Source organism: Squalius cephalus (genome assembly GCF_949319135.1).
Source record: "Squalius cephalus genome assembly, chromosome: 13".
Classification (NCBI taxonomy): Eukaryota; Metazoa; Chordata; class Actinopteri; order Cypriniformes; family Leuciscidae; genus Squalius; species Squalius cephalus.
The window spans coordinates 13,801,868-13,826,204 of NC_137134.1; the positions used below are offsets into that span (position 1 = coordinate 13,801,868).

General features: G+C 38.0%; 1 long non-coding RNA gene across 1 annotated transcript in view; it reads right to left on the reverse strand.

Annotated features, from left to right (window-relative positions):
• The window catches only part of LOC307169413, a 93,529-nt gene extending 75,892 nt beyond the window's left edge, over positions 1-17,637 (reverse strand). Inside the window, exon 1 of the long non-coding RNA XR_013823126.1 lies at positions 17,605-17,637. This is a non-coding gene — a long non-coding RNA (uncharacterized lncRNA). The remainder of the gene's footprint in view (positions 1-17,604) is intronic.
• Positions 17,638-24,337: the final 6,700 nt, after the last annotated feature.

Sequence of the window (24,337 nt, forward strand, 5' to 3'; positions counted from 1 at the left end):
TAATTTAGAAATAAAAGGCATATTTCCTAGCCTGATTTCATTCCCTGGTTTGAACGCTCTGTTTGAAGGGGCGTGTCTGCTGTGAGACTTCAGTGTAAACGCCCTCTGCTGTGATTGGCTGAAATGTTTGCATATGAAATATCTGGCATTACATGTGGAACTATCTGGAAAACTTTTACTATTACAGCTATTATACGTTTTTACTATTACAGCTATCGGGATTAACGAATCGTGAGAAGTTTTTTAAGTATTTAGATCTATTCCCATCACATAAAAGGTTGCAGTGATGAGCATATTGAGCAGATGACAGTCTGTTGATCGCGTGAAAAAAGATCTTATCACTTTCTGCACTCTCACTAATGATTTCACCAATGCAAACATGAGGTATATAAATACAGTAAGCGCTTCGTTGTGCAGTGTAACAGCGTCATTGATTTCATAACGAGTTTTGTCAAGTGTCCAGATAAACTCGCGCTGTGTGATTGACAGCTTGGGCGATTGGAAAGGGATTGTTCTTTGATCGCTTTCTGTATATTAATCACAGTTTAAGTAAGATTATTTTCATCCTACTAAGTGAAACGATGTGAAGTTGATCGCTACTTCCATAGTAAATCACTACTTACCGCTTGCTGGAATATAGTTGAAATTGTCCTCTTCGTCAGTATGAAACGCTGAGAGAAGCCTGTGCTTGATATTATCCCAGGTTAGAAAAACAGTCCGTGGTGAAATGGACAGAGCAAACTAACAACTTCGAATTAAACTTTTGCGGTATCCGATTATAGATAAACATCAACCGTCTGTTGACATTTCGCCATCAAAACGCCTGTGTTCCACGGTAAAAACACGGTTCTAGTGATGTCATTAAAGAAGGAAGTAGAGGGGTGTAGTCCAATCGAGCCGTTCGTTGTAGTCAACTTCTGTTAAATAAAATATCTCGCTTGTCATTGAACTTTGAGCTTTATAATTTTACAGATATTATTTATACTCTAACAACAACATTACACACTAACTAAAGTTTGAAACATGGGATCACGAAGAACGGGACCTTTAAACCTGCTTTTAGCCTCTTAACATCCTTGATGTGTCATTACAAGTGCACAGCTAATGTGAGTGATTCCTTCGGGGTGAACGCGGGTGAATCTGACTGCAGTAGATGTGAAAGATATGAATAAAAATGATGTTAATTCAGCCAGCGCTCATACCTGTATTTACATCCTGTTTTCGGTCGAAGTCCACAGTAATCGATTGTCGAGTTCACGGGCATTGGTTTAGTACCTATGATCACGCGCGTGAACTCGACAATCGACTACTGTGGCCTCAATGTTAAAATTGACCGGAGTTCTCCTTTAAAATTTCTAAATCAAAGACCGCAATAGGAGAGAGCGCAACAGCCTTGGTAATATCATTTCGTTTCTTTACTTTTAAAGATGATAACTGTGTTAAGCATCGGGGGCTTACTTTCACTTTGATTTCCGCTAGTTTGCAGGTTGGCTTGATGAATAACGTTAGATGGTCAGCGGCGATGCGGCAGTAGCGTCGTCATAACTGGCTATAACATGACATATAGCCTATAACACGCTCTCACACCTTTATTTTAGAGCGTTTTTGGGAGGAGTAAAATTTACATATGATATGTGGTTTGAACAACCAGATGCATTTACACTTGTCCAGTATCTTCTGGAATGCGGCCCAGACCTCCTCCTGAAGTGGTTTGAGCAATCAGATTCAAATGCGTCACGAATGTGTTTCGGAGGGCATTTACACCTGGTCTTTTCAAGATCGTATAGCTATCCGATCACCAAAATCGCATGAAGTTGTAAATGGCCCCTATGTGTGTGTGTGTGTGTGTGTGTGTGTGTGTGTGTGTGTGTGTGTGGAATGCCTTATATCAGGCTTGATGTAATTTTACTTGATTTGTGATTTATTTCATTTAATTGATTCGAGTACTCAAATTTTCAACTATGTATCTCTGCTATAAGCTAAACCACAACAGTGGCATTTGTATTTATTTATTTTACATGTTGATTTTTTTGCTTTGATTGTAGCTGCTGTCATGAAATGGGACCCAGCTGCAACAGAGGCCCAAATAAAGTCTGCAGCCGATCATCTGAAACTGCTTGCTGCTATAAATGAAGCTTGTGAACCTTATAGCAGCCATATTTTGTTAATTGTTATGTTATAGCCTATATTGTTTTAACAACATTTTATAGATTATTTAAAGGGAAAATGTGTTAATTTACAACTTAACTGTTCTGGTTTTTAAGTTTGATTGTGTTAATGTATACTTTATTCTTCCGGCTGTTAAGTTTTGGTCCAGCAGAACAAAATAGTAATAAAAATATATTTTGAGATTTAAATAGTTGATTTCTTGGAGTGATTAGTTTGGTTTACAGGAAAATGGTAAGCAGTTTATTACAGTTATATTGTTAAGATATACAAATGCAATTATATACACTACACAGTTATTCAATTGAATATTCAATATTATCAATATTCTTTAAAATCTTATTTAGGTCTATGGTCTGTGTGTCTGCAGTTTCATGACACGACAACCATTAACAATGAGTAACTGGGGTTTTCTCAGTGAGAACTAGCTCACTCACTGCCACTGTTTTGTAAATATTTGTAAGTAAATATTTTTTAAAGTTGGATCCTTGCAAAATGCACATATGGGATTTCCATGTCAGTATGGGTCTTTAACAGTCTTTGACATTTCTACTACAGAAAACACGTCTAATACAACTTTTATTCTTGCTGCCTTTAGATGTCTAACAATTACGTCTGTAGCACGTCTTTACTTGACATCTATACAATGTCCAGAAAAGACGTAAAAAAAACTTTCATTCTGGCTCCTGTGAGGACGTCTTCTGGATGTCTAAGAATGACGTCTTTGAGGACGTCTTCTGGATGTCTAAGAATGACGTCTTTAGCACGTCTTTAATTGACGTCTATACAATGTCCAGAAAAGACGTAAAAAAAACTTTCATTCTGGCTCCTGTGAGGACGTCTTCTGGATGTCTAAGAATGACGTCTGTAGCACGTCTTTAATTGACGTCTATACAATGTCCAGAAGAGACGTAAAAAAACCTTTCATTCTGGCTCCTGTGAGGACGTCTTCTGGATGTCTAAGAATGACGTCTGTAGCACGTCTTTAATTGACGTCTATACAATGTCCAGAAGAGACGTAAAAAAACCTTTCATTCTGGCTCCTGTGAGGACGTCTTCTGGATGTCTAAGAATGACTTCTGTAGCACGTCTGTAATTGACGTCTATACAATGTCCAGAAAAGACGTAAAAAACCTTTCATTCTGGCTCCTGTGAGGACGTCTTCTGGATGTCTAAGAATGACGTCTGTAGCACGTCTGTAATTGACGTCTATACAATGTCCAGAAAAGACGTAAAAAAAAAACTTTCATTCTGGCTCCTGTGAGGACGTCTTCTGGATGTCTAAGAATGACGTCTTTAGCACGTCTTTAATTGACGTCTATACAATGTCCAGAAAAGACGTAAAAAAAACTTTCATTCTGGCTCCTGTGAGGACGTCTTCTGGATGTCTAAGAATGACGTCTGTAGCACGTCTTTAATTGACGTCTATACAATGTCCAGAAAAGACGTAAAAAAAACTTTCATTCTGGCTCCTGTGAGGACGTCTTCTGGATGTCTAAGAATGATGTCTTTTAGACGTCTTCTGGACGACTTTTTGCTCGCTGGGAAGTTCTAGAGGGTATGCAGCTCCACTGACAGCTACATATGATCTGCCTGAGGGACTGTGATATACCGGTATTTAGTTTTTCCATTCCACCTGTGTGATGGACTGTTGATGTGTTGTTTTGGATGTTATGATCAGTGATGGATGAAGCAATAATGAGTTTTGGATGTTAAACAGTGTGATACATGGATTTTACTTGGACCTAAAGCATATTTTGTCTGTAATTCATGGCTTTCAATAGAAATTAGTGGAATTTTGCCATAAAAATCTTTAAAGGCCGTTTTCTCAAAATGAGTTTTTTCTTGCACTCCTAGTGACGATTTTCCACTTCTGTAGCACCTACATACACCAAACTTTACAGTTGTATTCCTAACTATATTGTGAAGATTTGTTCAGAGGGATTTGTTGATATATCATTCTTGGCCTGATTTATATGACATTTTATGCCTAAAAATAGGGCGGAAATCAATTTTTTAAGGCTATTGCCAGTATTTTCTGATTTACAGGGTAACAAAAGGGGATATTCATAATCCCCTCTGAACATGTCTTTACATTGAATATATCAACAAAATGCAAAAATAATTTTGAACCTTGTTTTTTTCAATGGTCAGATTCGTCACTTCAAAATATATGCAAATTAGCGCATATTTAATTAGATATAGCCTCATTAGCATATTTAACAATAAAATTACAGAAAACTTGCAATGCATTTTTTTCTCCTATTCATGTGAGTAATCAACTGGTAAAGTTTGATGGTGATATCTGTAAGTTAAAAATTTTACCCTATTCACCTGTAGTGTCTCGCCTTAACTGAGGTTCGGGAGCAAGGCCATGCCTCAACTAATCAGCTCGTTCCCCGTCTGTATATTTACACTGAACCCACCTTCACCGCACCGTTTGTCTCAGTTTCTCAACCCCACCCACCCCTCTCCTTCCAACTCATCCATCCATCCATCCATCCCACTTCCCCCCGACCCCAACCCCCCCATTTCACTTCCACAGGCTGCATCCAGCGGGGTCTTCAAGTAACCAAGCTTATACCTACTGAGATGAAGGCCCCACTCTGAGTCTCCCTGGACTAGACTTCAGTTCACCAAAGTGTAAAATATTCAGCAAGCAAACAGCATATGTCTTTGACTATATAAAATGTTCTTAAAATATCATGTGCTTAAGTCAAGAATAGATTATTTTATGGTGTAATATATTGTATGGGCACATTAATCTTGGCTACAAAAACTATTGAAAATGCGATTTGTAAACAGTCCATCTGTTATCGATATATGTTATCTGTCATATCGATGTGTAATTCTTTTATCTTTTTCATTCAGGATTTGCATGTGTTTGCACCTACCAATAAATTAGCAGGAAAAAAAGTCTAAAGTGGGTTAATTTTTTTTAAAGCCTGGCATGAGTCACACCTCTATTATTATTCATGTTCTATGGGTGAGATGTCTGCAAACCTGCTAGACCAATGATCTGATTACCTAAGGTTTTGTGAAATAAATATTATCAAAAAAGTAAAAAAACAATTTAATGTCAAGTGACAAGAACTTTAAATACTCTTCTATAGTCATCAGGGATAAAAGTACAGTGACACATTCATGACTATTTATTCTTTTATATTTCATTTTTTTTACTGTTACATTTAGCATAGGCATTTAGTTTAGCATTACATTCATTACTGTTACATGCGATCTTGTAGTGAAAGCAGGTCTTATCATCCGACCCTGTGACATGAATAAACCCTGATGATGCTGTTGATCTTATTAATAGCTGTTTTTTTAGGATGTTTTCATGCATATCAATATAAATCCACACAGTGTAACTACACAGGCTACACAGTGTGGTAAACTCAACTGTTAAGTGTTAAAGCAAAACCAGAAATATGTTCCACTGGTCACTTGAAAACCAATGACAAACAGAGTCTCTCACCTTTGTCTAGAGTGGAGGTTTAACCTTAAACCGAGTGCCAGGACCTTCATACATTTATGTGTCTCAGTTCTCACAGTCGTCTTAAACTCTAATGGAAACAGCAGAATTGCAGTATCTCTGCTTTGTCTACTGTATATCTATTATTGTCAGAGAACTTGACAAGTGTTTGAATGCATGAAAGTTTCACACATACAAAAGTTTATATTGGTTTGAATGTCCAGAAGATAAACTGCATCTGTCAAATCTGTTGTTAGATATTCACCTCTGATCTTCATTGAGTGTTTGTATAAAGATCAGATTTAAGTCTGACTTGAGGTCTACAGCCATAGATTCAGAAAGTATTGTCAGTGACATACATTTTGTGTTTTGCAAAGTTTGCTGCTTCAGTATTTGTAGATCATTTTTTCATGTTTCGAGGGTATATTGGAAGTTTTGAAAGCTATTTACAGTGTTGACCCTTCTTCTTCATAACCTCTGTAATTCACTCTGGCATGCTGGATATCAGCTTCTGGGACAAATCCTGACTAATGAAGATCCATTCAGGCCTTATTAGTGCTCAGAGTTGATCAATCTGTGGGCTTCTGCTTGTCCACTCGCTTTTTAAGGATTGACCACAGGTTCTCTATGGGATTAAGAGTTTCCTGGCCACGGATCCAAAATTTCAATGTAATAATCTCCGAGCCACTTCATTATCACTCTTACCTTGTGACATTGTGCTCCATCATGCTGGAAAATGCATGAATCATCACCAAATTGCTCCTGGATCGTAGGGAGAAGTTTCTGAGAGAGAGCCCTCTCCCTCGGATAAAAAGAAGAAAAAAGCATGGATTCATTTAGGACACGTCACTGTTGGCATGACACAAAACTCATGGAAGCGTTCACTTTTTCTTCTCCAGACAATCGACTGAAGGGGTCTAAAGGGGACTTCATCATAGAAAATAACTTCTGCTGTCCAATCCTTGAACTTCCTGCAGAATTTCAATCTGTCCTTGATGATTTTCTTGGAGAGAAGTGTGTCTTTGCTGTCCTTCTTGAGAACAGGCCTGTTGTCCTAAAGTCTTGGCCTCACTGTGTGTGCAGATCTCACACACACCGCTGCTGATATTGAGCAGCTCTGCACTGCAGTTGAAACTCTCTCTCTGAAGTTCTTGATGATCTGGTACATGGTTCTTTCAGGTGCAATATTCTTTGCAGCAATTGCCATGTCTGGTGTAGTGGGAAAATGTGGTTCTTGAATCTGCTTTTCCAGATTCACTGGCTCTTCTTTGTGCAAACTTAGACACGTATCGGGTCAAATATATCTTAGATTGGTACAAAACCTTGCTGAACGCATTAATTGCTTTACTATTAAAACTTTGGCAGAGAGAGCTCAACTTTTCATGCTGCCATCTTGCCGGATCTCCTATTAGAGATATGTCATATTCAGACGCAGGGACAGTCTGGAGAAGTCTTGTTTTAGTGTATCATTGCTAGCTCTGCTGCCCTCTGCAGGTCAATCATGATACGCCACTCCACCATGAACTTTTTCACAGAAAAAAGGTGGAAAACATCTGATTTCAAAAGCAATCATTTAAATGTTTTAATATTGTTTCCCATGGAATTTTAATGGATATTTTTATCCTGAAAAGTTTTTGATTTGTAATTTTAATCACCATAAATGTGATTATTTTGATTGGAGTTAAATGCTTTCTGAAAGCGAGAGAGAACTCAAAGGCAATTTTTGCTCTTTATTATTTTATAGGCCTATATGTTTGCTTTTATCACACATAACTAATTTCTAATGTCCATATATTTATTTATGTGATAAGTGGCCGTGTAACAAGCGGAATTACCATGGTCAGCCGTTCATTATTACAAAATAAATGGTCATATCTTGGAGAGCTCTTGCAGCAGTGAATCGCAAAGCCAGGTGGTTTAACCTGTAACATTTTTAATTTAAGAATATTTATTGTCTATATGAAGAAACAACAACAATTATTCTATCAAACTGTTAAATCCAGACTCACTGACTGCTCTGCATTTCTTTTTCCGTTTGAGGTTCAAAAATGCCGATATGTCTAAAGCAAATGTGAACTCTGCTCAAGGGTAAACCACCTGTCAAGAACAACATGACACCATATGAGTCATTTACTGTCAAGTGACCAACTCAGAGGAACTGATGGTTTACGTACTGAGCTTAGCTTTACACTTTATTTGTGCTAAACCACACTGCTTACACTTCTGCTTAGAAGAGCAAAAGATTGAATGCACAGATTTAATGTCTATTATCTTTTAGGAGATGCAATAAACTTCTACTTGAACAACTGTACCAACTTCAGCTACAGGCAAAACAACTCTGAAATGTCCAACATAATTATGCACAACATACACTGTGAATATATTAAAAATGTACAAAGAATGTGAAATGCTTAGTAAAAACTCATAGAAAAGAAGCTGCAAAATCCTCGTGTTTGTTGTCCTTCACATGACAAAGCCACACAAGCACGGCGCTACACCGGGGCTAGGGGGCGCTAAAGCCCCGTCAAAAATCTGTGTAGCCCCAGTTAAGCCCACGCAACCAGGGGGCAAAAGACCCGCGCTCTTAGTTCGTACTGGAGTACGTACATCTGACCTCAACACGCAAAAATCCGGTGCAGCATCAAAGTATTTGACGAGCTGCGCATGACCACATGACCACATAGCATTTCTCTTGTATACACACTTGGTGTCTGAATTAGATAATTATATATATCAGGCCATACAATTGCTGGCCACTTCTTGTCATCCACAATCCAAAGATCGTCAGGTATTATTGTATAGGGATCCGGCAAGATCTCACCATTGCTGAGAGTAAGTTTTTTTAATATAATCGCCACGGTCAGAGGTACTAAGGCTTCCCACATAATCCATCGTCAAATCTTTGATTTACAGTAAAGTAACGTTATATGTGTGCAGTCATGATATGTTGCAGGTCGTAAAGTAACGTAAACAAGGTTAACTTATATAAAAGCAAATTCGGGCTCTATAGAGGCTATTACATTACTAACTTAGTCTAACATGATAATTCATACATGCATCACAGTATGTCCGGATTTTGATTCGTAAACAGTTGGACGTTTTACATAATGTAGGGGAGACCGGGGACAGTTGTAACAGGGGATGGTTGCAACATGTCATTTTTCTCCAATCAGAAACAAGCTAGAGTAATGACACTCATACTGAACATGCACAGTTAGACCCTCCCCCCACCAAAAAGACAGTAGACATATTCAACATCTGCTGCTGCATTTATTGAACAAAACTTGTTTTGGAGGTATGAAAGTAAATTTTTTCATGAGATATATTTTTGTCATACTGTCCTGAAATTTTGTATGAATTAATCAAAACCTACTTAGTTTGAATTATTGTTTTGTTGACTTCTAAGTGACATGGTTAGCATGTGTCAAAGTCAGTGTGTCTAGCAGGCACATGATGTTCTGTCATGGCTGATAGGGTTGGGGACGGTTGCAACAAGTTATAAATTGCATGTTTAATAAAACTTTGTTGCATTGCAAATTGTTCAATTATTCCTGTCTGACACTGAAATATGGAGAGATTGAATAGCATCTGTAATTCCTGCACACTGAATCTGTGTAGGCCTATGTTCTACACATAAACAAACAAAACTCAATAACTGTTATTTGATAAATATGACTAAATAAATAAATTATAGTCTACAATAATATTATTTAAATAAATAATACTATAATATTATAGTAGGCCTAAAACAGTTAATATTTTCAGAATTCTATGCTCATTGAGACAAAAAGCTAAAGTTAAGAAATTTAAGGTATTTTTAACATGTTGCAACCGTCCCTGGGTTGTGTTGCAACTGTCCCCTGGGTCGGGGTCAGTTGCAACATCTGACTTCTTCCATTCAAATAAATACTGTGAACGATATGTCATATATAATCATCTTTAAATGGTATGGGTAATTAGCAGACAGATGCAAGTTTAATATATACAAATTTGGTTGGTCTAGTCCAAATAGTCTCCGAGTAACTGAGAGAAATGCAAAAAGTGTTGCAACTGTCCCCGGTCTCCCCTAATATTAATATGAAACACAAACAAACAGATCCAACTCTGAAATTGCAGTTTATTATTGAGTCAACAACAAGAAATTACAAACAATGCGAAATTACGTTAATTACAATGTTCTTTTACAGGACTCGGCATAACAGATAGCTGTTTTTTGCCCAGTTCATTTTTAACAGGTACAGGGTGTTTGTTTTTCTTGCTGTGGCGTTGTATATTATTATTTCTATTTTTGACGTTGTGATCCGAATCATTAGACACCAGTGATGCGCGGGTCAATGTATAAACAACCCGCACCCGACCGACGTTTTCAACTAACCCGCCCGCAACTCGGACCACAAAAAAAATAAAAATAAAATATTGTAGGTTACCCGACCCGCTTCCTAATTTTGTCAAGAATTATAAAAAATCGTCAATAAGCTCATAATTTGTACTAAAATAGTCTAAATGTTTAGTTTTAACAACAATTTTAAAAAGCTGGCTATGTCTATTTTGATGTTTCTGCGCAAGTTCAGCAGACAGTGAGGTTCGGGTTTGTTCCGATCAGAGCTCGTGAGCGGAGAGCGCATTTCTGAAAATTCCGCTCCTCTCACGGTCGCTCCCCCAACACAAAATGGCCTGTTGGTTCGAAAATATGTGGAATAAGGGCTACCTCCGACTAATTTTTTTTTCTAGTCGACTAGTAGTTGTTCATTTAAGCCATTCGTGGACAAATCGCTGCTTTATATTAATTTAATTAAATAGGCTAGCCTACAGGATAATAAGCCGCACGCATAAAACTTGCCACAAAGAACCGGTTAAAGTAATGATTATGAATGTGTCTAAATTAGCAAGGAGACATTTAATTGTTTATTAATAAACAGGTACTTTCTGTGTCGCTGCAAAGATGAAGTTGACGATGCGGACTCGCCATGAATGCCAGAGAGAAATGCACATTTCATTTGGATTACATAATCAGAGAGTAGCCTATTTATTTGGGTTTGAATATTTTCGTTTAAAAGTAGACATTTCAAACTTTCTGTAATATATAGCCTATATTTCTCAAATCTGTGAGGCACAAGCTGAGTTTCGGCGCCCTCCAGTTCACGTGCAATGCATGTGATTGTGCCGGCGCCTTATTACATTGTCTGCTATATATTTTATTTTTATTCATTAAATACGGGCAATTGATTGATAAAACATTGATCAAAATTAAGATACAATTTATACAAAACGAAAATCTTTTAAAAAGAGTTTTCTATAAAACAAAACTTAATAAAGTGGTCAAAATCATGTTTTACCAAAAACAGCGCCGTTGCTAGGAGGGCGCCAGCGCCTCTGCCTTTCAGCGCCTCTGCCTCGCGAGTGGATGATAGCCCTGAAGACGCCTAGCAATGATATACCTTTAGTGGTAGTATACCTTTAGTTAAGCTATACTTTAAGAGTCTTCGTAGCGCGCTAAGAGACAATGTTATCGGAAAATGCAGCCCAGGTATGATGCGTATAATGCGTATAATGGAGATTCCAAAGCGCTCTTCTTTGGTCAGAACCATGGAGAGCGATCGCGGATAGGTCTGTCCTATGCACCGAAACTTTTAATAATGTAACAAAATATTTAAAGAGCATCAAGCTATTAAAATCTATATTATGTATACGCACAGTTAATATAACAGTAGGCTATATTAGTCAATATTTTTTAAGCAGTTAAGCAGTGATTGGATAACGTTTTTTATTTTTTTATTTAACGTTTTTAATTTTAGGCTTAGTTATTTTGTTGCCTATTCTTTGGCCAAATCCAGTTAAAGTGCTGTGTATCATAGCTGCTTTTATTGAAAAAACGAGAACCTCTATATTATAGAGTAACTTAAGTAATGAAAATCAATTGCTTTCTTAGCACCCCCACGTATCGGTCCAGCTCCCCACTAGCACCAGTAGAGAAAAAATCCTGGCGCCGTGCCTGAAGCCACAGCACTTATAGGTAGTCAGACTGAACTCTGACTTTCACTTTGAACTCTGACTCTAAATTTTGGCCATTTTGAATGCCAAGCAGAGCTGATCCTGACTTCCCTGGGCCTGGGCTGGCCCTAAGCAAAATTCTGTTAAGGGGCCCTCCTACCTGACCCATGAGCAATGTAAACCATTTGCCATTGCCACACAGTCACACCTGACAGGCTGACACCCCAGTGCTCCCACTACAATCCTCCCCCCTTTAACTACTAATGAAAATGTAATTCCTGATATATTGTTACTAGAAAAAGTACATTCTTAATATCAAGAATTTACATTTTAAATAGTACAAATTTAATTAGGCCAATTGATATCAAAAATGCATCCTGTGAATAAATGAAAGCTAGAATGGCTTGCCATAGCACGTCACTGTGTTTTAAATGATAAAAGCAATACTTGATATTTGATGGTTGTTATTTACTGAGGGATGTCCAGCCAATCAACATTTTAAATGCAATATATAAATCAATGGTCAATGCATTGCTTTCCATCTTGCTTTATTGCAAAGTAAACTGACTTGGAGACTTAATACTCATTGTCTTGTTTTAAAAGTATGTGCGCCTCTAATGAGGAGTGCCATCACGCCCATATTGTACTGGTCCCCACAGATGTTTTGACGGAAATTGCGCGTTTCATTGCGTGCACGAGCGATTAGTCAGGCACAAAGTCACAGAACACAGCCCTGGAAGTGGCCGGCGTTAGCAAACAAAACACAGACAGATCAAAAGATGCACTGCCCAGCTGGGTTAGACAGACAAGACTAGAGAGAGATGCACATCAACTTAACTTTACTGTTCTTTGCTGACATCAAACTTGGAGAGGAGAGAACTAGTCTACCTGAATGCTGTTCCCGCAATTCACTCTCATAGTGCTGTTTTTCTCTCTTTTTGTAACCAGCAGGAGTTCTGCCATATGTTGTAAACTTTAGACAGGCTTTGACACGAGGGGGAGGCGGGGCCTTGAGTAATTTGCAGGGCCCTTGAGTATGTGCGTACAGTATATAGGGCTGGTCAGCTCTGATGCCAAGACTCAAGTAAAAAATGCTACCAACCGTACAGGTTACATATATTTAAACATTATATTTCATATAAAACATATGTTTAAAAGTTGAAAAGGTTAGTTCACCCAAAAATACTAATTCTATCATCATTTACTCACACTAATGTCATTCCAAACCAGTAAGACAAACAAAAATGGAGATCTTTTTGATGAAATCTGAGTGATTTCTGTCCCTCCCTTGACAGCTACACAACAACCACTTTGAGATCCTTTCGAACTTTTGAACAGAGGGCCTGGCCTTCATGGCACGGCTGTTTGAGAGCTCAGGGATCGAGTCCACACGAAAGATCCGGCAGAGTCAGAGCAACCGAGAACGAGGGAAGAAAGAAGAGGTCGACTATCCCAACAATAAAATCTGATTCCACCTCTAGTGCTAATGCTAGCTTTTACATTAAAGTAGTCAAATGGAAAGTGACCACAGCATAAACTTAGCAGGAAAGTTCTGTCTTGTTTGGGCTGTTTAGGGATCTTTGTATTTGCAGTGTGCTTTATGCATTTGTATAAGTTAGACTGAATGATGCTGTGCACTTGACAAGTGCACTTAAGTAAATCTACATTAACACAGTGTACTTGTGCTATATGTTGTTAAAATAAATGTCATCTGCTTTAATATTTTGTTCTATAATGACATTTTAAAGCGTGGCTTAAGTATCCAAATCACTGTATACAGTATTTCAAAGATTTAGTTCAGGTGTTTATCCAGTAGAGGGCGCCACACAACAGTGAGAAAAACACTAAACTACTCCTCCTTACACTGTATTTCTATATCTTTAGTTCTGAGCATAACCTGCACTGTATTCTGTTATATGTATGCTGAAAACAAAGAAGAATGACTTTGTATAAATAATATATTCTCAGAAAAGTCATAACAGCTTAAACAGTTTGGATTCTTAGTTGAAGTCACCTTGAATCTTCTTGAAAACATGACAAAAAATACAGTACATTTGATATTCAAGGTGGCTAGGAGCACATTTACAACTTTCCCAGAAGAATATGTACATAGAGGTGAACGTAATTTCACCAAGGAGGAAGTTTTCTGAATCAACATCCTTGTTGGTCGTGGAAAAACATCCTTATCAACCAATCACATTTTAGGGTTAGGTTTAGGCTTGGGTTAATGTTTATCAACCAATAATTGTCCACTGATTTGAGGGCTAGTTTATGGTTTGTGTGAGGTGTGGGGTTCTGGTTTGACTGGAATGTTGTTTCGGGACCAACAAAGATGTTGATCCAGCCCAGAATCCAGAGCTGTGTGGAATCCACGTGTTCCAGATGGGGGCCGGATCTGGGCCGACACTATGTTGCTGTCTGGGAGGAACCAAAGTTTTACAACTGATTTTACAATTTGTAAATAATAAAAAGGTCTGACAGTCGTGCAGTTGAAGACACCATTTACTCATTCTGTGGAGTGTCTATAACAACTTGTATAGCAGATCTCAACCTTGAGCAACATGTTTCATCTCTATATACAAAGAAAAAAAATGAATAAGTGTCCAAATAAGTGTTATTTATTCCAGGAAGACAAAGAGTTCTCACAGAGTAACACATACAATCACAGACAGTGAACAGAACAACTTTATAAGGGAACTAATGAGGGAGAAGGTAATCAGGGAGAACAGAAACAGGTGCGAATGGTTAACTAATCAAGATACACAATGAGGGCAAATGAACTGAACAAGACAAACTAAATGAAGACATAATGTCATAGTAATGAGTCAGACTTGGTAAATGGAATGCATTTCTAATTTGAACATAGTTATGAAATAACACATAAAGAAAACATAATAGATTTAACTTTTCCTTTTCTGTTTTCTTTGTTTGCATGTGTTACTATTCATTGTTTGATTAATGCATCTCACCTGTTTCTTGTTTCCTCTCCTTGTTAACCTTGATATATAGAGAGCTTGATTTCAGTTATTGTTTGCTGATGACTTATATTAAATTATATTCAAAACAAGTCTTATTTTCATACTCAGCTTTGTTTCTCAAATAAACAGATCTTTCTTAAGGAGACAAAAATACTGTGTTTGATATGCAAGGTGGTAAAGTTTAGGGAAGTGTTCAGAATGCTCATTATTGAAAAAATTACAGGCTAGAATAATCATCATACTAAAGGGACATTTAAGGCACTAAACACTTTCAAGACATTTTATTAAGACATTTAACACTTCAAATATCCTAGTGAACACTGAAGATCAACCTGTTACAGATGTATTTATTAAATAAGGTTCTTGGCTTCTGTCATACCCAGTTCATGTAAATACAGTACTGTACATGTTAGTTTTTATACATAAACATACACACAAAATTAAAACTATGACAAAGCTGTTTTAATGTGATCAATATAGATTTGATTTTAAAAGAGAAATATATTATGGCATTGTTGTTCACTTTACATAATTTTTCACAAGTGTCTAAAACTCTCCACATACTGTAGATTAGCAGGTATTACTCCATGCATCTCGCCACAGTAATATAGAGACACAGATTTAAACTGTGTTATTTTCTGATCTCACACACATTCCTGCTGTCAGTGTGTCTTAATACACAGTCTGGTTTATCAAGTACTTCAGGGATGCAGATCTTCCAGTGACGTCCTCAATCTGCAGAGAAAGAGAAACAAAAGGGTAAAAACAAAAAAACAACCACAGCCTATTCATAAATTTGCCATTCAATTTGTTTAATGTTTTATATTTACTAAGGTGTGTTACTGTGGGAACCCTTGCACCAGGATGCTGGAGTTATAAACACTGAAAAGAGCAACGACCATTTATTTAGCAAATTCTGCTGCCAATCGACTGATGTGTTTTAGGGAATTAATGAATCAGATTTGGTAAATGATGTGCAGTTTTAATATTAGCAAACATAAAATCATGTAGGCCTATAAATAAAAAAATATTTAACAAAAGCAAACACAACGTAAAGAAACAATATATCATCAGGAGGATAATTGGGCCCTTTCTAAACTATTACAATGCTTTTTTATCACAAAGGATCATCAGTATTATAGATGGACAGGCAGACAGACGAATGGAGTTATTTAAAATATATCATGTTATTTATAATGACTGAACAATTGGTAACAACGAGGTGCCGATAATCACAAACATTTTGACTGACAAAGACAGATACCATTAATTATGAAGTATATGAAGTATAGCCTATGTATATATATTTTTTATTATATGTGTCATTTTGTTAAATTGTGGGGCTTGTTTTTGTTTGTTTGTTTGTTTGTTTTATGGAGAGCTTGGTTATTCAGACTAATAAGAGACTCAACCACAGCTATTCTTAAGCTATTAATCTCATTTAGTTTGCAAAGGCGTGTCACATGATGTCAGTGTTTAATGTTTTACATTTACTTAAGGCGTGGTGTTACCATGGCAACACTCTGCACCAGGATGCAGGAGTTATGAAGGCTGTTTCTGTTTCTGCTGTTTTCCGAGAAGGCAAAGAATGTACTTGTGTTCTGATTGAGACCGGTCTTGCCAGGCGACCTTGAAAGAAGGAACTCGGAAGGACACGAGGACACAGAACGCATCCTTGTGAGAATTGAGACGCGCTGTGATCTTGACAATCCAAGCATATTATAAGTAGCGGCTAATGCACAATAAATACAACATAACATCACAAACAAGTGTCATAACCTATACATTTATTTCATATTATTATTATTTATAATATATAGATTATTTCCATATAATTGTATATATGTATATCGATCACACAGAACGCGTTTTTTCAGGTTTGAAAATGTGAGGTGCACCGCACTTGCTTTTTTTGGTTGACTTTCTTTAATTTAGAAAAGAGCAGTGCTCTTTTTTTTCTTTTTTTATGTTTCTAGGATCTTTGGTTTGCTGGTCATCTTTGGTCATATTTGTTAACTTTGTTATGCTTTTGATAACATTGTGGTAGTCGCGGTTCGTGAAGTCATACAGCTCCAGTAACCCGTGACAGCCACCACAAGTTTCTTCTCCATCATTGTAGTCTCCGGACGATCCAAGCAACTGTAAACTTCCGTCACCACAACAGGAAGGCCCGCCTCTCCATTCATTCGATTGGACAATGAAAAAAAACGCAAATGACTTCGGCCGCTTTTCTGCTCAGAATTGATTGGTTGGATTGAAACCTCATGTTCTGATAAGTTTGGAAAATTACGCACACAGTGAACATCAGAATATACCTTAAAAATGTTCACATTTTTAAATGTTATTGCGGACACTCATTTTAGGTGGCGTTTGTTCAACTCTCACAGTACATTGAAAGTAAACATAACCGGAAATAAGTGAGACGTACTATTTCCAAACGGAGGTGTGTCACGAAGCTCAGTGCAAGTGGTCCATAGAATACAATTTAAAAAAGGCGCCTCTCACTCCAGAAAGTGCGTTCTTTCTGATCGGGCCTAAGAACGCATATTGAGAAACAGCCAAACACTGCTACTAATAGGCCTTATTCGCAAACACCGGAAGTAGCTAACCGCGGCCATATTGTTGACATGACATCTGTCCTGCCCCTAGCCGCACGCAGATTTGAGTTGAGGGGAGCAGCTTCATCTCGTCGGTATCAAGAGAAGATAAGCTTGATTGGTGTGGACCCATATCAAATAGACCCAATAGCCTTAAGTAAAGATTCGTCCTTATTGCCAGCCATAACTTATCCGGATATTTATTCAGAGCTGCCAACTCTCACGCATTCACCGTGAAGCACACGCAATTGACACTTTTCACTCGCTCTCACGCACAGAAAAATCGCGAAGCAAAGAGGACACGGAGACCGACAGACTAGACAGAGCAGTTACTTATGATATAAAAAATCTCAGCTCTCAGGTTCTGTCACTTTTATTACGAAATTCAAACAATAAATACCGTTTTGGTGCTTGTAAATGTGACGCGACAGATAGCGGCACGTGAACCGATCATCTCTAACGTTAGCTAGTAAATAAACACGAATGAACAATGTTGAAAGATACAGTACAACTTACCTAAATGTATATTCCTCATACATAATATCGACCAATCAATCAAACAAACAAAGGGGTCAATAAAACAGCTGGAGAACAATTATGTCACATAACATTTACCTCAGGAAAGCCATTTGATGACCATAATATATAGGCTATATCACGTTAGTTGGCTAGAAAAAAATAGCTATAGAGAGTATTTTGCTAAATATGTGTACTATATTACATATTTATATTTTTACTTATATCATTAAAGTTATTATAATAAAAAAAACGCATTATAATCTCTCTCTGTATGTTTACAGCATTAGGTGAGTTGTTTTTTTTTTCTTGAGAAAAATTAATGCCTATCTTGTGTAGCCTACCTAATATTTATCCAAATGAGTCAATATTAAATCAAGCCACAAGTCTCTCCTGCGCTGGCTCAACTCCTCTGTCTCCTTCCCTTCACGTTTTCTGACAGTCGGTATCGCATAAAAACTAACTTCTTCTTGCTGTTGTTAGAACAGCCATGTATTACACAACACACCATCGCGCTGTTTAAAAAAAAAAAAAAATACAGCGATAATACCATGGATAATACCGACCCTGCCTCGCTTGTCAATTGACAGACTGACAGTGCCGTGGGTTCTATGTCAACAACATGGCCGCCGCGAACATTGATGACGTAGATCGAATAAGAACTATAAAAAGAGTAGCAACATTCATTTCTCTACTAAATTCTGCTGCCAGTCAATTGATTTGTAATAGGGAATTAATTAATGAACCTGATTTGGTAAATTATGTGCATTTTTAATATTAACAAACATAAAATCATATATAAATTGTTTTATACAGAGCAAGCCCAGGTTCATGGAAATGTACCAACTTATTGGTGGAGAGGAGACAGTGATGAAGCCAATCAGTATATGGGGATGATTAGGAGGCCATGTTGGACAGAGGCCAATGGGCAAATTTGGCCAGGATGCCGGAGTTATCACCCCTACTCTTTTTTGAAGGACATCTTGGGATTTTTAATGACCACAGAGAGTCAGGACCTCGGTTTAATGACAGTGCTCTTTGACAATATAGTCTCCCCATCACTATACTGGGGCATTAGGACCCACACAGACCACAGGGTGAGCGCCCCCTGCTGGCCTCACTAACACCTCTTCCAGCAGTGGCCTGGTTTTCTCAGGAGGTCTCCCATCCAGGTACTAACCAGGCTCAACCCTGTTTAGCTTCAGTGGGCAACCAGTCTTGGGCTACAGGGTGATATGGCTGCTTGCATTAACACTCTAGGTTGTAGTTAGGGCAGTGCAGAAACCTGTGAATGAGGCTCGTGCCATCAGTTTATGATATCATTTTATGTTCCGGGAAAACTTATGGTCAGTGTCGGTCACAATTAGCCTGGCTCCGCCCTCCTACGTACTTCCGCTCAATTTTCATTTTCCTTCAGTATGTCATCTGGGTTTGCGGTATATTCACAGGTTTTTTCCGCCCAATTTTTACCTGTCCAATCAGCGAACAGAGGGAGTGGCTGAGAACGATGATGTTGAGGTCATACGTCACGACCAAACGTTAAACGCCAAACATTAGCAATTGTTTATGGCAGATCCAGAGTGGCTCTGGGCAGATCCAATAGTTTTAAGGCTTGTTCGACTTCATACAGCTCTGCGCAGACCGATCGATGGCTCACTTGAAGCAGTGTATGCCGGTTAGAAATTTTGTCTGACTTGATACAGCGGAGACGCCATGTGACTGTGACGTATGCCATCAAAATACTGCGAGAGCCATTCGAGAGGACTCTGCCAGCGCAGCTTCTCAAGATGACGACACAACTGTTTCACAATTGGCCGGATTCACTGCATGACAACAATAGATGTGAGAATAAACACGAAACACACGTGATTGTGTGTTTCACGTGATTGCAGGGTTGAGCCCGTGTGATTGTTGTGTCTTCCACTAATGCTCACAAATCAGTTTATATAATAACAGTAAACATTTTCATGTAGTCGCAATGTTATATTGTGTCATGTTTATCAAAATAAAACTGATTAAAAAACGTAGACCTCTTTTTATTAAAATTTTTATTCTTGTTCTTATATGAAGCGATACATAAAGTATAAGTATTGGATGAAAATGTCTACTTGTGTACTTGGCAAATATTGCATTTATTTCACTTCTGCTGTGGTAAAGTATGCAAACACCACGTGAGCGGTCACTAAGAAGGTGTCCGACGTTCACGTCTCCATTTTCAGTTCCTCCCCGCCTTCAAGGAAGTTAACGCTTGTCAATGGGGAGTGGCCAGACTCTCTGTACAAATGAAATGTACAAGAGTCTGGTAGGACCAGGGTAGGTCACAATGCCTTTTTTTTTTTTTTTTTCGATCCGGCAATTATTTATTTACAAATTAAGCACTGATCTAGAGGGTTGCCTGGCGGGGCATTGAACTGAACGCTGACCTGAAGAGTTGAGTGGTGAAGCCTTTAGTGAAGACAGCAGATGTCTTGAAGGAGAAAGATTCTGAGGAAATGATGTTCGCCTTATAGCAGTTGAGCCCGCCTCTATTTTGCACGCTTGAACATCATTGGCCAGTGTAGGCTACTCATACTGGCATGATTTGTTAATTCTTCAGTATTTATCGGAAAATGGAGTTTCCCCATAGCGACAGCTGATGCAATGTTGAGTGAACCCAACTCAAAAGAAAACTCAAGAATATTTATGAATGTCCCGCTCACAGAAACTATAATATTTGAAACTGAAAATGTAACACCGACAATGCAGGGAAGTTTCCTCAGCAATATTGAACATAGGCCTATGTTTGATGTAATCGTGACATTGGTGCTTGCAAAAAAAAACTTGCTTGGAGATCCAGCAGCTGTGTGTTTGTGTGACCCTTTTATCTTTTACTTTAAACTACATGCTTCCCTAGACGAAGTTATCCAAATAAAGGGAAAAAACTATTAACTTAAAAAAATAAATAATAATTGGTCTACATCTTTAAAAAGAAATGTTTTTCGCAATTAAATAAAGTTGGCAAAAAGAAAATTAAAGCAAGTTGCTCATTTTTTTGTTGCTTTTTTTTATAAAATTATAGTTCGCGTTACATTTTAACTTGGCATGAAATTACAAAAACATAGTTAAAACTCCTGTGAGGGTGTTTCAAACAAGGAGCTCTAAAATACTTTTATTTAATCAGAAAACACGTATAGCCTACTTCTGAAAGGGTGTCTATGGCAAAACATGCTTTTTGCAATCGAGTGGTGTAGTTCCAGCATCTACCAGCAGGGACTAACAGGAACCTGCTAACTAGCACTCGCTAGCACTGGTTTCGAATACAGCGGCTGAGAGAGTGATGGTGCATTTGAAAATCTGCCTATACATCTCTCTATATTTTTTTTCCTCTTTTTGTACGTAGCGAAAACTTAATCGCGATTTTTTTAATAATTTTTTTGCTGTTGGAGTAAAAAAAAAAAATAGATACAAATAATATTTGCTGCAGTCATATATTATAAAAATATTTCCAACACTATAGATTTACGCCGCATATTTCTATGACAACTTCCGACACAGAGAACCCGGAAACCAGGAAAGGGTTCAGAGGCCCGATACTTTTTGTTTTCTGACAAAGTAGTATTTCAGAAATATAATGTATAGCATATATGAGTTTTATCGGTGCACCTTGATCATCAGGTATGTTTATGATCTTTAATGAAATTCTGTTTTCACAAAACGAGTTGTAACGTTACCTCCCACACATTTCACTTTAGATCTGCCGCGGTAACATTGCGTGCCTTTAGCATTAGCATGTTGCATTTCCTTATTGTGTTTTGGTGCATGCCGTTACGTTTATCTGATCGGCCTTGTTTTACAGTGCATTCAAGATATAAACTTTTTTTTTTACCAGAGTAAGTTGGGTGAAGATTCCCCCTTCGGAACAAGAACACCTAAGTTACTGCCAAATCATATTTAGAGTTTAGCATCTACAGGGTAATTATTATGCAACATCCAGTATATTATTAAGGGAAATAAATGAAAACAGTTGTTAATTTATAACTATCAATAAATTATCAATTTAGTATCAAAATTATCAATTTAGTGACAATTTGCAAATTAAATCCAGTTAATCTTAATCCCATTTAATGTTTATTTATAACTATTTTTAATTTTAGAGAGAGACTATTCATTCTGGTACTAATGAAGATGTTCATAAATAATAACTCCACAAATTATAATAATTATGGGGGGCATGTTACCCCAATGATCGCACTTTAACTTTCTACATACAAAAATAATAATATATCATTATGTAATAATTATGTCATGATTTAGTGATGTGCATGCAGGATTTTGTTACTTTTAAATAAGAGTGTAATTTCTGTGACAAGCAATTTGTCCACACTGAATGTGAAATACAACAATGTTTGTCTTAGAAAGGCATTAGAAAGTCTCAAACTTTAGCATTCGGCTCATTTGAAATTCCAAACACTTTACCTTGAATGGAGACGAGCAGGCAAATTAGAGTTAAAAGACTAACATGTTTGACAAACAAACCTCAATATTACTCTAAGCCGATGTGTGTTAAGTTTTATCAGCAGCAAATCACTTCCCATCATGCTTTTAGTTTGTGCAGCTGGGCGACCATGTCCTCTTTTGGACCTAAAAAAAATGCGTCCGGCCGGGATTTCTAGATCGCCCAAAATGTCCGGGATCCGGCTTTTGCTTTCTATAGTCGGCATGTTTACATGCACACCTTTTGTTTCAATCGAACTGAATTCATTCTGATTGATGAATCTGAGTGTAGTGTTTACATGAACGCTAAACAAGTGATCGGGTTGATGTGCGTTTTAGCATTGCTTTAGGTCCCGCCTTCTCGCACGCCACCATTGGTCAGTCGGTCATGTACGTAACGCAAACATTGGTCAAACTGCATCTTAATCGTTACCCTCAGCGCCACGGCTTGCTTGTCAACAGTGGCACATGGCTCATGAACAGCGTAAAAAAAAAAGCCCAAATGTAAATTCACAGACGATTTACAGAGGAAATTCCTGTGTTTTCGTCTCGGTCGGGATCCTTGTGAAGCAGAATGCATGACACGTACATGCCAGTGTTAAATAAAGGTGCTAGTGACCTAGAAGCTCACATAAGGAAAGTATACAAGAGAACAGGAGGATGTCTGTCCCCCCCCACCCCGTCCTCTTTTCTGAAGACTACAATATGGTCACCCTAGGTAAACAGACACTTCGCCTACGTGAGTCTTGCGAGAGTGTTTACATCACAGCAAGTTAGAGATCTTTTCTATCCGGCGTGATCAGTTCTACTCTGATCATCACAAACAAGCTTGTTGACAATGTCATGATGTTGGTTGAGAGTAAAGAGATAAAAGGAACTTGTTTTTTCTGTTCCTCTTCAGTTGCCGCTTCATCTGTGTGTTTGCAGTGTTGATTAACAAAGGTGAGCATCTAAACTTTGAATTTGAATGACAAATTCATGCTACATGTATAAATGTCAGACTGTGTTTACAGTTAATGTGTCTGTCATTTCAGTGTCTCTGCAGGAAACGGTACATAGAGAGGGTGTTATTGGCGGTTCTGTTCTCCTGCCGTGTTCTTCCACTAAACATGATCTTAAATTTCAAGACACTGATGTACACTGGAGACACAATGACAGTGAGATTGTGTATGATATAGTCAAGGGTGAAGATTATGTGGCAGAACAGAACCATCGGTACAAGACTAGAGTTGAAACTTTTCCATGGGAGTATGAGAGAGGAAACTTCTCCATCAAACTCATAGATCTCACTCACACTGATGCAGGAGAATACACCTGCTTCATCACACCCTCAGATGAACAGAAGACTGTACAGCTGATCATCAAGGGTGAGTGAAACTGCTTGATTAATACTCCCGATTTCACAGACAAGGGTTAAAGGTGCTCTAAGCGATGTTAGGTGACGTCACTTCTTGTTGACGTTCAAAGTATTGTCAAACAAAATGGAGGCTAACTGGACCCTCCCCCCCCCTTCCGTGCTTCCTGAAACAGGCTTTTCCGATGTAAATTCGGGACTTCGCTTGTTCCTTCTCCTTTTCCCTCTCCTGTGCTATTTGTTCATCGGAACGTCGTCTCTTTGGTCGTGTGTCGGCCATATAAAAATTCAAGAGAATATAATTCTAATGTTAGTCGTTGTCGTTGTCTAGGACATCTCTCCTCTAGCTAACTTCCCTCTTCATGCTTCTCTCTCCTCCACTCCCCACACCCCCCTTCATGTGCACGTGCACTAACCCCCCCACCCCCAAATCATTCTTGTCGGTTATTGGCTGGAACACTGTTTATGTTTCGTGGTCCAGGCTGGCCCAGTTAGTTTTTCTTGCCATTTGTGGAGCCTGTGGTGTCTACAGAGACCGCGTTTTTTTACAGTGTGTTCAGGGGACAGGCAGCTAGCAGATAGTGAGGAGATGTTTGCTGTATGTGACAAAAACATTTTCGGCCTAAAAAACGTGTGACATCGATTAGAGCACCTTTAAGTCTAGACTCAGACTAAAATGCATGTTTGAGCTGTTTTAATTGAAAGCAACTTGCACTTACATATCTTAAAATATATCAAAGCCATTGTTTTGTCTCAAGATTCACACCAGTAATGTTTTTTCTAAGGTACA